The sequence below is a fragment of the Theropithecus gelada genome, chromosome 1, assembly GCF_003255815.1.
Source record: "Theropithecus gelada isolate Dixy chromosome 1, Tgel_1.0, whole genome shotgun sequence".
Lineage (NCBI taxonomy): Eukaryota > Metazoa > Chordata > Mammalia > Primates > Cercopithecidae > Theropithecus > Theropithecus gelada.
The window spans coordinates 93,944,345-93,961,410 of record NC_037668.1 but is presented as its reverse complement, the minus strand read 5'-3'; the positions used below and the strand labels follow the sequence as shown (position 1 = coordinate 93,961,410).

The window sequence follows — 17,066 nt, the reverse complement described above, 5'->3', positions numbered from 1 at the left end:
TATTCTAGAGATGGATGGTCATGATGGGTGCCCAACAATGTAAATGTAGTTAATGTCACCAAACTCCATAAAAATGTTTAAAACAGTAAATTTTGTTATATATATTTTACACAATAAGAAAAGATGTCAGTTCTTCTGCAGCACACAAAATAATTGTTAGAAAATTATTTTAAAGTATACATCATATAATTTTTTTCTTAAATATTGGGGTTCAGGTCTTTTCATGTGGGGTAAGAATTTGGTGTGCCTTAAATCTGTGATTAAAACAGCATCATTTCATGACTTACTTATAAATAATTCGATAATCTTGCTAAAACTGTTTTGTTTTATCAAATAGTTTAATCTTCATGATAATCTGTTTTTTCCATATTTGCTTCCAAGGTGTTACAAAGTAAGCTTCAGCTCTGCCCAAACTGGTCAGATTAGTCAGGTCCTGACTTAACCAACTCTGCTTATCCAAAGCTTCTACAAGCTCCCAGCCAATTCCTAATAAGATAGGCCAGATAGCAGTAGTTGCAGAAGGCAGTGGTGATAGCAGTCGTAGTCATCACCCTCATCATAGTTGTAGTGGTAGTGGAAATAGCTGATATTTACATTGAGTGCTTACTACATATTAGGAGTTGTTTTAATTGCATTATATATATTCTCACTCATTTATTTCCTTGACAACCATGTGAGGTAGTATTATTTTTATCTCTCAAGCCTCAGAGAAGTTAACATTCCCAAGTTTACCCAGCTGTTACTGTGGAAGCAAGACAAAAACACAGATGGTTAAACTTCAGAATCTATGCTTTTAGCTAATAAGCATTGCTACGTCCCTTAGTAATATCCACCATGTATTTGGTATTTACTATGTGCCAGGACCTGTGCTCTATGTTTTTCATACATTATTTCCACAATAACACTGACCAATTTGTTTAGTAGTAGACAAGACTTGTGGAATCTGTTCATTCATTGCCCTTTTCCACTTTCTTCAAAGATGGACACCTGCAGTTAGGTATATATATTGGAACTCTCCCAATCTAGTTAAAGCTGCCTAAGTTTGAGGTAGTGAGGAGCTCTCAGTTCCTCCACATACTTCCATCTCACACTTCCATACTTAGAAATGTCACAGAAGTTACTATTTTGACTGTAACCATTGGTTATTATTCCCTCAAATGCTCATCAATGTCTGCTGTTTACTGGAAACCTAGGTTTAAGTAATAATTTTAAAATCAGGTTCCTCTTCACCAGCATCGTTCTGCATTTATGAAAGCTTCAAGCTTTTTACTGTAGCAATCAAGTTAACATGGCACCCAGACTCCACCGCAGTGTTGGAAATTTATATTAAGGCTAGCATTTTGATTTAAAAGTTTTGACAATGAATTACATGAACTTTCCCAACTAGAAAGTCAGAAAAATCTCTAATTTAGGAGTGCTGCACAGAAATGAACTGAGTTACCTATGGGTCATTTTAAGAAGAGTTCCACTAATTCTCAACTAGAAAGTCAGAAAAATCTCTAATTTAGGAGTGCTGCACAGAAATGAACTGAGTTACCTATTGGTCATTTTAAGAAGAGTTCCACTAATTCAATTTCTGATATCTTAACAAAAATACCTACTGCCAAAAAGCTATAATGAGAGGAGAGGGGTGAGGGTTGAAAAATAATCTATTGAGTACAATGTTCACTATTTGGGTGATGGGTACATTAGAAGTCCAATCACTACCGCTACTCAATATATCCATGTAACAAACGTATATATGTATCCCCTAAATCTAAAATAAAATAATTTTTAAAAGGTAACATATTAAATTATGAATACATCAAAAAACTTGAAAAGGAGACCCAGAATAGGGATGTGAGCTAGAAAAATAAAAAAATTAGAACTTAGTATTATCTAATGCTGTCATATGTGAAAGTAACAAATGTTCTAATAATAATTTTTAAATTAATAGTATGCAGTTAATTCATATCTGTAATGTGTTTAAAACTTCTTGGAACAATTTTTCATAAAATTTGTTTCCAAAGCATGAAAAAATTATACATAAATGTGTCATCAATTGAGCAAACCTTACTGCTCCTTCATTCCCCCATCCTCATCTCTCCAGCTCTCAAAAATCTGAAAAATAAAATTATTTCTATATGAAAAAATCTTAGCGATATTAATATGAACTTTTTAACCTCACCTACAGAGCTATTGTTTTGCTCAAAGAATTATCTCATCATCACCAACTACATTTGTATTCTTACTTATAATTTGATAAAGAAACTCTAAAGAAACAAAGAAAATTTTAAGAAGTTTCTCAAAACATCTGTTGGTCTATTTTAGATATGTCTGTACCATGGCATTTTACAACAGGGTTTCACAGGTTCTACATCCTAATTACAATTCATTAATTACCTTATTGATTAGCAAGGGATATTCCAATAACTTGTTTATTTCACTTAATGCAAACTTTATCTCTCTATCCACCACCAATACTACAGTGAAGACATTGAGTAGAAAACACAAATAATGGAATGAGGGCAATGGTGTGGGAACAGGAAATTTCTATATGGCCAACAGTTTTATTTGCATGCAGTCAAAAAGTAGAAATTAAGAAATTTAATTTCATTGGAAAATGATATCAAATCATTTGATTTGATGAGTCAGTTGAATCAAAATAATTTAAAACAGCTTTGTAAGTAGACACTGAATATTTTGGATGCTGTAATTAAAAATCAACACTAACAGATACAGATAGGTAGGTAGATAGATACTGTAATGTCATTAATAAAAGACACTGAAATGAACATGCCTTTCCCTGATGATTAGTGACATTGGACATTTTTCATAAACATGTTGGCCATTTGTATGTCTTTTCAAGTCCTTTGCCCATTTAAAAAAAATTGGATTGTTTTCTTGTTATTGAGTTGTTTGAGTTCCTTATGTATTTTGGATATTATCCCTTATTAGATGTATGGTTTGCAAATATTTTTTCCCATTCCCTAGGTTGTCTCTTCACTCTGTTGATTGTTTCCTTTGCTGTGCAGAAGATTTTTAGTGTGATGCAATCTCATTTGTCTAATTTTGCATTTGTTTCCTGTGCTTTTGGGTCATATCCAGAAAATCTTTGCCCATTATCAAGAAGCTTTTCCCCTATGTTTTCTTCTAGTAGTTTTACAGTCTCAGGTCTTATGTTTTAGTTTCTAATCCAAGTGGATGAATCTAAAAAAACAAGAAATCAAACTCAAAGAAGCAGAAAGTATAACGATGGCTACCAGGGGCTGGTGTGGGCAGGTGACGGGGATTGGGAAGATCTTGGTGAAAGGCTTACACAATTTCAGTTAAACAGGAGGTGTAAGTTCAGGAGATCTATTGCACAGCCTGATGACTCTTTAATAACAATGTATTGTGTATTTGAAAATTGCTAAGAGAGTAGACTGTAAATATTCTTACTACAAAGAAATAAGTATGCGAGGTAATGGATACATATATCAAAACATCATGCTGTATACCATAAATATGTATAATTTTGTCTATTTAATTTTTTTAAAAAAATAAGTGTGTATCTTTTTTAGAAATCCAAATTAAATATAATAAGTCTAATCTCATCACAATGTTTTGAGATTTGTTGTTGCTGTCGTTTTATATTGACATATACTTGACATCAATAAGAGCTGCAAACACCTTTTATTGTCTTGAGTTGAGGCTTACACAACTGAAACTGATCATATTCACCTGGTAGCTTAGAATAGTTTTGGATTTTACAGTATCCAATTTATCTTCAGAAAGATTTGCTTTATCTATCTCATGAAAGGTTTAGAATCATGAAAGCTCCTGAGGGGAAAAACACTGGAAAATAATTTGGTGTTTTGCCTTGAAGTGAATATATCTGCATAACAATGTATTATTTCTGCAGCAAGAATGCTAACAAAAAAAAAAGTATTTTTGGTCATCCAGGTGGACTTACCATGAAAGTCTCATGGGAAGGTACGTATTTTTTACTGTTTCCTAAATTATGTGAACAGCTGAAAATGTTTTTTAAGTGAAGAAATCAAAACAATTTTTAAGCTCAGAGTACATGATAATTTTTAATAAATACAGGAAAAATGGGTTGACATCAACAACCCAACATTAATGTGCTTTTCTCAGTTCAGGTGTGCACTGAAAATAATGAATGATGCCTCTCAATCTTAATTTCATTTGTAGGTAGTTGGTATGCTTTTTGTACAATACAGTGGGCTATGATTTCCCATTTCCCAGAAAGTAATGGAGCATATGATTTAATATAAAAAGATTTTTGTAATGAAAAGTGAATTTCACTCAGAGAGCACATGGAAGCCCAGAATGTTCTGACAGATTGCACAGGGGGAAATATCTAGAGCAAATTTTTGTGTATAATGATTGTCATACCAACTGAATGCTACGGAGGTACCTTATTTATCTATTTGTATTTATTTGCTTTCTTTTATACCTGTGAGTTTTATATCATACTAAACCAATAACTTTAAAAAGATTGCCATGATGTTCACTAGAAAAGCCAAGGCTGCTTCTAGAGCTTTATCATGCTAAATTATTGTCTATACACATCACTATTAGTATGTATGGGAGAACATTCAATTTCACTAAAAGAGAAACTCTAAGACCATTTTCAATGGCACATATGCTGGCCTCATATCAAAAGTTTAAGACATATAGTAGGAAGCAGGATAAGAAAAAGAAATCTGAAGAAAGGAAAATAACCAATAATGTAAAGTTCCAACTCTTTGGAGAAATACATTCAGCATTAGTTTTATCGCAGGTCCTTGAACTTCCTGAAGATACAGAGAGGGATGAAGCAATGTAAATAAATTTACATGAGGCAGGATTTCTCTTAGCCCACAATGCTCAACAATAGCAACTCATTTCAACCTTTCGGTGAAGACTCATGGTGATTCTTTAGCAAAAGATGCCAATTCTAAATAAAATCAACAATTTAAAAATACATTTACAATGCATTCTTACAAGTCAGTTCTCCTAGAGAAGAAAAGTGATTCTACTTTAGTACTAATAATGAGCTTTAATTGACCATTTTTTAAAAATACTATAAAGAACCATAGGATCCTTCCTTTTGTATAATTAATTTCCTTAGAAATAGACTGCGGTTTATTCTCTGGCATAATGGGAAAATATTACTATTGTAACAATACTTAAGGCACAATATCTAAAGTATTTGAACGTTTGGCATATTAGTAAATTGAATAGTAGGTTTCTGGTTTCTAGAACTGCCTGTTATTAATTTTCTGTCTTTGATAAAGTCCTGTTCTGACTCAAGAAAGTGAGTCTCAGTTTTTTCAATTGGGAATTGAAGTAGATATAAAGGGTCTTGCAGATCCCTTATATTTGTGCTTTTTTCTAATACAAAAGATATTTGCTTTATTTTATTAAATAAATATGAAAGTCTAATACAGGAAAAGAGATATATTTTGTATGCATTTTAGCAGAAGGCATCTGTTAGGATTTTAGAATAGCCCCAGGGATTTTTCTCATAAGTCCAAAATGTAAGATTAAAAGGCCTTAATGGCAACTTTCCAAAACATCAAAGACTCTAAAAGCAACAATACTGCTCACTTCACCAGCTATACTTACAGCAAAATGAATTTTAGTATTTCCCATATGCTGCTAGAATAATAAATTCTGATTTATAGAATTCAGTATGTCTGGTATTAGTTACATTTTCATCACATTTCAAAATAAAGAATATTTAGGTAGACACATCCATTCTCCCTGAAAACACGATAATGAAATTCCATATTTAAAGGAGAATATTTGTATGATGCAGAAACCTTTTTCTTAAAAACAAAAACCCAAAAAACTCTAAAAGATCTTAGATTATAAAATTACTAGGTTCTATTCAAATTAACTATTAAAATAAAAAGATAAAAACTCAAAAGCTTAGAGTTTCGTATAGCCACAGATAATTAATAGTAAAGGCATTAGGCATCTTCACTCAGCAATAATGTTGTTTGGGGGATGTGCAGTTAACCTCTACACATAGAAGACTCTCCTCACAACAACAGTGAAGCTGGAAAGTATTTTTCATGAGTTCAAACACAACTGGCTACCAGTGGAAATTCTAGCAAACTACAAATAATTCAGGCTAAACTTAACATATCTATGATTAGATTAATCACAGAGAATTCACTTTTTAAATTCATTCATTGATTGATTAAGTGAATATTTATTAAGCATTTACTTGTACTAGTCATTGTTCTAAGACTCATGGACACTGTATGAACACATCAGCCCAAATCCCTATCGTCATGGAATTCACTTTGAAATTAAGGTTAGAAGTGAAAGAAAAATTTGAACACAGGCCAGACACAGTGACTCACACCTGTAATCCCAGCACTTTAGGAGGCCAAGGCGGGCTGATCACTTGAGGTCAGGAGTTCGAGACCAGCCTGGCCAACATGAAGAAACCCCATCTCTACTAAAAATACAAAAACTAGTTAGCGTGGTGGTGCGCACCTGTAGTCACAGTTACTGGGGAGGCTGAGGCAGAAGAATTGCTTGAACCCAGGAGGGGGAGATTGCAGTGAACCGAGATCCCACCACGGCACTTCAGCCTGGGCAACAGAGCAAGACTCTGTCTCAAAGGTACATATATGTGTGTGTATATATGTGTGTGTCTATATGTATACGTATGTATACATACATATACACACGTATGTGTACATGCATATACATACGTGTGTACATGCATATACATACGTATACATATATACACACATACACACATGTGTACATATATACACATGTATACATATATACACACATATACACACACACACATATATATGGTGATGGCAATAGCTATGATGAAAAATAAAACAGAGTGACAGAATGAAGTATAAACAAGTAGTTGCATTTTAGGAAAAATGGCCAAGGAAGACTTCTTTGATGAAGTGATATTAAAGGAAGGGCTTGAATGAAGTAAGAAACATGAGAGACTGTCTGAGTATGGTGACTTGTAGAAAGAGGGAGCATTTCAAGCAGAGAAAGCAATCTATTCTGACTGAATCAATACAAAATCAAATTCATAAGTGATTGCTCCGTGACGAAAAGACCACATCTCAGTCAATTTATTTTTGAGCACCCACCTCAACATTCTGTACATCGTAGGTGTCAATATGTGCTTGGGACTGAGGTAAATGGACTAGTAATCTATTTCTTGCATATGTTCACTAGCTTAGTCTATTAGCAATTACTTTCATTTTATCAGAGTTTACTGAATATCAACTATGTGTCTAGCATTGTCAAAATAGAAAAACAATTTTATTCAGTCATCATTTTAAAATGTAATTATTCCATTAAAAATCAAAATAACATAAAGAATAAGGAATTAGAACAATGAAGTTGAAATAAGAATCAAAACTACCAAAAACACATTAAGTGGCATCCTTTAATGTATTACTTCAATACATGCATGTGTATGTTCACTGAAGCACTATTCACAATAGCAAAGATGTGGAATCAACCCAAATGCCCATCAATGATAGACTGGATAAAGAAAATGTGGTACATAAACACCATGAAATACTATGCAGCCATACAAAAGAATGAGATCATGTCCTTTGTAGGAACATGGATGGAGCTGGAAGCCATTTTCCTCAGCAAATTAACACAAGAACAGAAAACCAAACATGGCATATTCTCAGTTATAAGTGGGAGCTGAACCATGAGAACACATGGGCATGGGGGCGGGGGAACAATATACACTGGGGCCATACCTAGGTGATGAGTTGATAGGTGCAGCAAACCACCACAGCACACATCTACCTATGTAACACACCTGCACATGCTGCACATGTATCCCAGAACTTAAAATGAAATTAAATTGTTTAAAAATTTTTTTCAAGATTTTCACCAAACCAGGAACAAAGGATCTGAGAATTACATTTAGTAGTAGGAAGTGATGGAAATGTGTTATGGCAATTCAATTCTCATTGTATCTATGTTTGTGTGTGCATGTGTTGTCAGAAGGTGCGATGTTTTTGTATGACCTTAGTGAAAGCTAAAGCACAATAATGAAATAAAGCTGAGCAAAGACATTTATGGGAGAGTTAAAGAAAAGTACTCCAATTAAGTTGCTTTTTAACGCTCTAATTTGATTTAGAAATGAAGCCTTAAAATTGAGAAACAGGTATGCTCATTATAGTCTTTAGACTTTCTTTCTTGAATGTTAAAGTGTTAACATTTCTAACTGGGTTTTACTTGGAACCTAGGGAGCAAAAATTTAAAATTAACCTCTTGAAGACCCATGCAGAGTGCTGATATTTTGAACTGTCAATGGAAAGGAAAAACTCAGGCTGCATATGTAACCTTTGTAGACTTCAAAGATGATATTTTATTTCAAAGTTAAAATATCTGGCCTTATGCTTCCAGCCATGATGGAATAATGAAATACAAAGTCTATGAAATGATGGATCATGATCCCTGAGAAAAGGTAAAGAAGCAGGGTGAGTTCAGTGAATGTCCAGTGTACAGCCTGAAGGCAGTTGCTAGGCTGCAGTGCAGAGAGGGGGGAATCCAGACAGAGACTGGCATTTGTTCTGAGTTAAGGTAGGTCAGAGTCTATGGAAGGCCAAATGGCTAGAGATTGCAAGAACAAGTACCAGAGATGAAGGAGCTGCACTGATATAGAGCTCTGAGGATCTGCTGAGATATCCCCTTGAGTCTGGCTGAAGATTGATATGCAATCGTGTGAGAGGAAACTACCCAACGCTGAAGAAAGAACCTCACTCTGAACAACTGTCAGAGCTTACATAGAGTTAGTCATAATTCATGTTTCTATCAAGCAGTGTGATTACACGGCGCATCCCCAAGAATCATCATATAGTTATCATCATAGTAGTAACCCTAGACTAACTGGTACTCTGGGCCAATTCTAATAATGGTTGAAAGTAAGCTTCAGAAGGATCAAACTGATTCCAAGTATCCCAAGGGTGCCAAAACAAAATCTATCACCCACTTTTAAAAATACAAAAAACAAAAAACAAAAAACCAAAAAACTCAGCAGCAAACAATGGATTATCTAAAAAATCCAATAGTTAATAAAAAGATAGAAAAATAAGGACAATAAGCAATAGAAAAATGAACAAATTAAAAGACTGAAAATAACAGATATAATAGAATTTGTAGACAAGGATATTTTTTAAAAAGTACTATAAATATGTTTCATTTGTTTAAGAAGATAGAGAGAAAGAATAATATAAAATAATAGAAGGAAGAAAAAAGTATAAGCTATAACAAAGAGCCAACTGGAAATTTAGAGAAGAAAATCTTCAATGAAAAATTACAATGCATTGTATTGCCATAATATTAAACACTGCAGAAAAAATAGTAAATTTGAAGATGTAAAAACAGAAACTATCATATCCAGTGTTTATAAATAACTTTACCCTTCCAACTCATTTAGAAGACAAATAATATTTAAAAATGGACAACAGATTTGATTGACACATTTCACCAAGGAAGAAATATGAATGGCAGGCAAACAAACACATAAAAATATCTTCAACATCATTAGCTGTAAAGGAAAACATAAATGAAAACCATTACAATGTGATATCAAAAACATCCACTTGAATGGCTACAATTTAATAAGACTAACAATACAAAGCTGTTGAAAATGTGGAGCAACGTAAACTCCCATACATTACTAGTGAAGACGTAAAGTATTATAACCACTTTGGAAAAGAGTTTGGCAGTTTCTTCTAAAGTTGAACGTATACTTATTATACTATCCAGTAATCCCCTTCTGATATATTTATCCAATCGAAATGAAAACCTATGTCCACACAAAACTTGTACTCATATGTTCATGCCAGCTTTATTAAGAATCAAAAACTGGAAACAACCCAAATGTCCATTAACTGAGAAGTACATAAACAAATTATGGAATATCCATGATAAATACTACTCGACAATAAAGAAACAAACGGCTGATTCATAAAAACATGGATGACTCTCAGAAGCATTACGCTAAATGAAAGAAACCAGATATGAAAAACTACACGCTATTTGATGTTCTAAAAAAGGCAAAACTATAGTGACAGAGGGAATATCAGCGATCACCAAGAATTGGGGTGCAGGAAGGAGATTGCTTAGAAAGTGGCAAGAAAGAAGTTTTTAGAAGTGGTCACAATGTTCTATGAAAACATGGCCCAATAGAAATATAGTGCCAGTCACATATGTAATTTGAATATTTTACTATCTATATTTAAAAGTTAAAAAAGAGGTAAGATTAATTTAAATGTATTTACTTGATATATAAAAAAGTGGCCAATATATAATCAACATAAATTATTAATGAGATTTTTAAACTTTTATACTAAGCCTTTGAAATGCAGTGTGTGTGTGTGTATATATATATTTTTTTATTATTATTATTATTTTTACTTATACCACATTTAATTAGGACTAGCCCCCTTTCAAGTGATGAGTAGCCACAAGGGGCTAGTGGCAACCATTTTGGACAGAGTAGTCTATGTCATAATTGTGGTGGTTGTTATGCAACTGTATGCATTTGTCAAAACTCATAGAATTGTACATTTAAAGTTGATACTATTTATTGCATATACATGATCTCTCAACAAAGCGGTTTCAGTGAAAAAACCCAGGAACAGAAAGTTAAAAACCGCATGTTCTCATGCATATGAGGAAGCTGAAAATGTTGACTTCATAGAAGTGAAAAATAGAACAGAGGATACCAGGGGCTAGGAAGGGTAAGGAAAATGGTATATGGACAGATTTGTTAAAGGATACAAACTATAGCGAGATAGGAGAAATAAGTCCAAGTGTTCTATAGCACTGTAGGATGACTATAGTCAACAATAATATGCAGTTTCAAATAGCTAGAAGGAGAATATTGGATGTTCCCAACACAAAGCAATGATAAATTAGGGAGATAATGGATATACTGATTACCCTGATTTCATCAATACACATTTTATGTATTGAAATATAATTACGTAGCCCATGAACATTTACAATACCATGTATTGATTAAAAGTATAAAAAGTATAAAATAAAATATTTTAAAATTTAAAAAGCAGTTAAAGTAGTTGATTTGTGGGTTTGTTAACATAAAAGACCTTTTCTCCCACACTTGAAGGTGAAGCTCAAGGATACAGAAGAAGCACAAAAACAATCAAACAAGAAACAAATCCCTGTGAGGGGATTATTATGATTTAATTTGGAAGGCAAGAGTGATACATATTATATTACACAACAATCCATGACATCATGTATCAGACAGAACTAGCATGGTTAACACTAGGAGTTCAGCAAACTGGCTATGGTAATTAATATCACAGATTCTGAGTTGGAATAACAACAGACATGCAGAGAAATTGGCAGGTTATTTTTCTGTGAATCTTGTCACTACTTAGTCCTTTTGTAGTTCAATGCAAGAAATATAACAATCAGGGAACCTGATTTGTATCCCAGGTATTCCACTATTAGCTATGTGACACAGCTCCTTTCACCTTAGTTTCCTCTCCAGAATTACAGTAATTGTGCCATATGTCAACTGCCTCATACATACTCAATGCTATGTTAGACACAATACATCATTTATTTCTCTCTACAATGTAATTTGGCAAGTATGATTACCTAAATTTTATATATAGCAAACTGAGACTTAAAGAAGTTATTTGCTCAAGATTGCAAGCTATGATAGCAAGTATATAACTGAATTTAAATAAAGACTCTTCTAAAAAAAGTCCATGTACATTCTACAGAATAGTATTACCTCTCAAAGTGGGGCTTAAACTAGATGTTCACCAAGATGGATGATGCTTGTAGCACAGAATAGTGATTAAGAACTCAAATTCTAAGGGCATACAGGACAAGGCTGAAATGCCACCTTTGCTTCCCAAGGGTGTGATCTTGGAAATTTTACTTAACCAGTCAGTCTCAGTTTCTTCCAGCTGTCTAATATGCAATGGTTAAATGCAAAGACTTTAGATTCAGACTGCGTGGGTTCATTGCTTACTAGTGGTGTTACCTTGGGAAAATTACTTAACCCCTATATTCCTCAATTTCCCGCATTTACAAACAGAGGCTTAATAATTATGTCTGCAAAGGTTATGAGGACAAAATATACTAATATGAGTTAAGCATTTAGAATGGCAGCTGGCTCTATAAATGTTAGCTATTATCATGGTGCTTTAGATGAATTCAGAGATCACTTTAAGTTCTAATATTCCATGATTCTAGAATTAATAAAATACTGTGCAAACAACAGAGAATCATCTTTACTCTGAAATTAACCCAGTTTATGTCTTTGCCTTAAACAATTCTAAAGTGATTTTCAAAGTTTGTGAGGCAAGAGAGTGGCTTTTAGTTTTTAAAGGACTAAATCAGCTTTGTACAGTAGCAATATCATAGCCAATGAGGTTTATCTGAGGCATGGTTATTGCTAATTGAAAACTTTAAAGGACTAAATCGTAATGCAGAAAATAAATTGATTTTAACACAATTGTTCATATTAAATGAGGCCAGATTTGGATGTATACAGTTTCAGTTGCATGGCTCCTTGAGTAAATGGTAGATCTTTGAGTCTCTTCTGTTACACAAGGACTGTAAACTCAGTTTATTAGCTTGAAAAATCATTAATTACTAAGTTTTCAGAAAATCTGAAGTGTAGTCATTGCTCCAACCTACCAAGCATGCTGTATGTCTCAGTCTTTGGGATTTCTCCTCACTCTGCCTTGAATTGTCTTCCTCCATTTATCACTCCTTAGGTTCTTTCTGGTCTCTAGTAAGATTTCACTTCCTCAGGGAGGCCTCACTTGATCACTTTTTAATGTTCTCATCAATTTCTCTTCATATCATTTCTTGCTGCCTGACTATGAATTATAATTTATTAGATTATGTGTTTTTGTCTATTTCCCATGATATCAAGGACTTTGTTCAATGGAATATCCACAACACATAAAACTGTGCCTGGCATATAGCAGAAGTTCAATAAAAAATTGATTGAATGAATGAAAGAACATCGAGGACCCAAACTATCTCTGGGTCCCTTCTACTTTTCCATGTTTGTCTTAATGATATGAGGGGCATAAGTTGTCTTATGCTATTTTCCCCTTCATCTCATTGCAGAATTGAATACATCAAACTCCAAATGTATCAGTTTCAAAATGATTGCTAAGTATGTGATTTTAAAGATAACTCAATAAAGTTTCTTGGATAAATACATACACAAGTAAGTGCTTCTATTTAAATAAAGTTAAAGGAGGCATTTGCTTCCACTAAGTTAGGATTAGTATAACTTATTGGTTAGAAGCCTCAGGAAAGCAAGATTAGAATAAATCTTTCTCTCTCATTGGCTGTGGTCAGCCATGACATACGGTCCATCGACCCAAGTTACTGCACAGAAGAGTGGAAATATAATGTATTACGCTGAAAAAGAAAGCACAATTTTAGAACTCAGTAAAATCCTGGATTTTAATCCCAGCCTCACTGGTATCGTATCATCCAGGGTAGGCTTTTACACTTTCTATTTCTCAGTTTCTTAATACCCACCTCATCATGCGGTTTTTAGAATTAAATGAAATAATGTATATACAAATATGTAATAAAATCATCTTAAATAAATGCTATTTTCTCCACCCCCACTCCATTACCATGCTTTTTGCCTGCTCTGAGCTTTAGACCTTCAATCTTCTGCCTGGATAATTGACACTGCTGCTGGACTTCAGCTTCTCCTAGGTTGGACAACTGGTCCACAAGCAGTCTGTCCGAATGCCCCATTCATACCACAAACCCAGTCCTACTGGGGCTCAACTATTTCAGTAACTTCAGAATTAAATTGTCACCTTCAAATCAAGGTCTTAGGTAGTTTTTTAAGTACATTTAACACTACAGAGTTAAATTGTGACTATTAACCACATTTCCGAACTTTTTTCTAGATTGCTTCTGCTGAATGCTCAACATGGCCTATAGGAATCCTCCTGAAGCCCTCTGAAATCTCCTCTTATTCTAGGTTAATTCCCACGGACTGAAATGAGAACTCCAGTCTCTCTGGCTTCTTTGGGTTCCTCTAAAGTCTTTGCACATGCTTATCCTTTTGTCTCTGCTGTTCCCCAACTACACCCAACTTTCTCCCAGTTATGCTTACCTAGGCCTTCATCTCTTAGCTTAAATGCTACTTCCTTTGAGAAGCTATCCCTGGACACTCTACTCCCAAATCAGAAGAGGTTTCTTTGTTAAACTTATGGCCTAATCTATCTTGTGTTTACAGTATCTTGTCTTTACAGCATTTGTACTTTTGTTTGTATTCTCATTTAGCTAATTTATAATTCCTAATCATTTTATTGTCAAGCTTCTTGAGGCTGTAATCATATTTAATTTTGTTCTTAGTTGTACTCTGAACACTTGGCACGGAACCTGGCACCTAATAGGTCCATAATAAATATTTAATTAATAAGTGGATAGTATGCAGAGGAATATATATGGTAAATCCTCATGGATAGATTCTTGAAAAGTGTGACTTTAAGTGAAACAATGTACTGTATATACTGTATGCCATAGGAACTTAACTCTTGCTTGTACCAATTAACCTATGGTAAAATTAGTTCTACTATTCATTATGTCAGTTCACTTAAAGTCACAGTTTCCAAGAACCTATCAACAAGTGAGGACATACTATGCTCTAACTCAAAAATTTCTGATGTATTAATTATATTTTTCTCCTTTTCTAAGTGTGCATTACTTTAATCTGGGGATCCCCATATTAAATTCCGATTTCCACTGGAAAAACCAAAGGAGTTATTGGGCTCTGGTCATTCATTAATCCAATCTTTCATATTTATCACAAGCCACCTTCTATGATAGGCACTGAAAATGCAAGGATGAATAGCCGATGTTACACAAATTTTACTCTTAATTGTGTAAATTTGTATTTCTTTCTTTGGTCGACATATTATGGATTTTAGATATATCAACAAAGAGTAGTTACCCAATATAATTTGTCTTTGTGACTATAGAAGGAAAAAACAATTAAGTACATAAAGTAGTTAATGTCGGTCATGCTGCATGGAAAATTTACAGATCAGTATACATTAACAGTTATTTAATGGCCTCCACCAATAACCCTTAATATTGCCAAACAAACTTCCTAAATATACTTTGTTAGTACAAACAGGCAGTATTATTGGTTCCTACTCTTGAGCAACTACAACTCTGCTATTTTAATAAATGACCTCTCATGTAATTTTTTAAGTGTCTAGTTTTCATCTGCTGGATATATCTAAGTATGTGGCAATTAGAAGAGATGGAAAAAAGATCCTGATTTCAGAAATCAAATTAGGATCAGGCATATAACAAAAACAATGAAAGAAATCGTATAACCATGTGATTTTACTTTGCAATCGCTACATAATCATTTATTGTGTCATTAACGCTCGCAAAGATAAATTTCTCCATTTTAAACAGAGACACTCAGTGAGCAGTAACCTGATTTTTTTTTTTTTTGAATTTCATTCTTTAGGAGGGCTTTCTTCTGTGTTTTTGTGAAGTTGCCCATAAGAGTTATGTCATTACATATAACCAAGGAAACCACAGGAAACTTGGTTGCTAGGAAACCCCTGAATTGTCTTGATGAAGATCACCGCAGTAGGCTTGGCTTGAATAGAACAGATGCTAGGAAAATAAAATTACGAAGTTACAGTCACTTTTTTTTAAAACCTGGGATGTCTTGTTAATTGGCAGTTAAGTCTTTTCACCTAAAGAAACTAGAAAAACTGTTTGTCATGTCTGAAAGGCCATCACATAGGTGGAACGGGGGCCACAACAGGGTGCTGTCAAGGGCACTGTGATAGTGTGTGAGACTGTACTCTAATGAACACATTTTTTCTTTTCCCTATTAATTTGGCTACCTAGGGAAAGGGGTGTGGTGACAGTTACTGTCATCTCAACTGAAGGATAGATTTTAAAGAAAACACACTTGTAACTAGACATTTTCAGACCTATGACTTTCAAAATTCTCTAGTTTCCGTCATACAGAGTAAAAGAAGTCTGTACCTCTTTCCCAAAAACGTTAAGATGTTTTTTAATTATGAGTAATGTCAGTGTCTATATACATACATACACACACAAATATACATATATATGATTTTGTCATCTAAGACCTCGGGGAGCTTGTAACTATTTGTTCCTCTGAGTAATTTGACTATGATAACACTTACAAGAACAAAGGAATGTCCCCAAATTGGTCAAGCTGCTGAACCATACAACATAAGTCCTCTCTTAAGAGTATGAGGTGATAGGCCACCCAAAGTTCCCCTCAAATATCATATGTATGTTCCTATGACCTGTCCTGCCCTCAATGGCACATTATCGATGTATTCATAAACCTAACTAAACCTATTTAGAATCAAAGTGTATTTCTAGCTATATCACCCCTGGAAGAAATAGGCTTTATAACTTTATATTGACCATCATAAGAAGTGATACTTCCTTTTACACCAAGCCTACCTCTGAAGGTAATCCTTTCTTTCTAACTATTCTACAAATACATTTGTCTTATTAATACCCTTGTCTTTCTACAGTTTTGTTATCTGTGTATTAGCTAAGGTCACTCTGTCCTGAAATTCCTATGTCTTCCATGATACCAACCAAGTTTTGTTTTTCAAAATGAAGTTACAAGATGTAATTCCTATCATCCCTTATTCTTTTTTCTAAGAGTTGAGTCTGTCATCTACATAGATCAAGGGTATACTCCTATTTTCCATAAGTAGATTTTGAACTTTAGTTTATATACAAATGGATAAAATCTTGTGTGACCAGTGTAGAATTTTAAATAAGGTGGATAGTATAAGCAGGCAATCAGATCACGATAGAAAAATAACTCTATAATAGCATAATGACAGAAGTTTTGGTGTAGAAGATAACGGCTCAGAAATGATTTGGGTACTTCGTAATACACAGAACAATCAGCTGTTTGAGACAAAAAGCCAACATACCACAAAGCAAACACTTTTCAAATGTTTAAGAAATTGATGTGATTATATCATATGCAGTCTTAGCAAGGTGACTGGCTAAGCAGTTCT

At 33.8% G+C, this 17,066-nt stretch overlaps 1 protein-coding gene and 1 pseudogene across 5 annotated transcripts in view; one reads left to right on the top strand and one right to left on the bottom strand.

Annotated features, from left to right (window-relative positions):
* Window positions 1-17,066, bottom strand: part of PDE4B (phosphodiesterase 4B) — a 586,012-nt gene that overhangs the window by 258,900 nt on the left and 310,046 nt on the right. The gene's annotated exons all lie outside the window — the stretch shown is intronic.
* LOC112615060 lies at window positions 12,374-12,495 on the top strand (annotated as a pseudogene).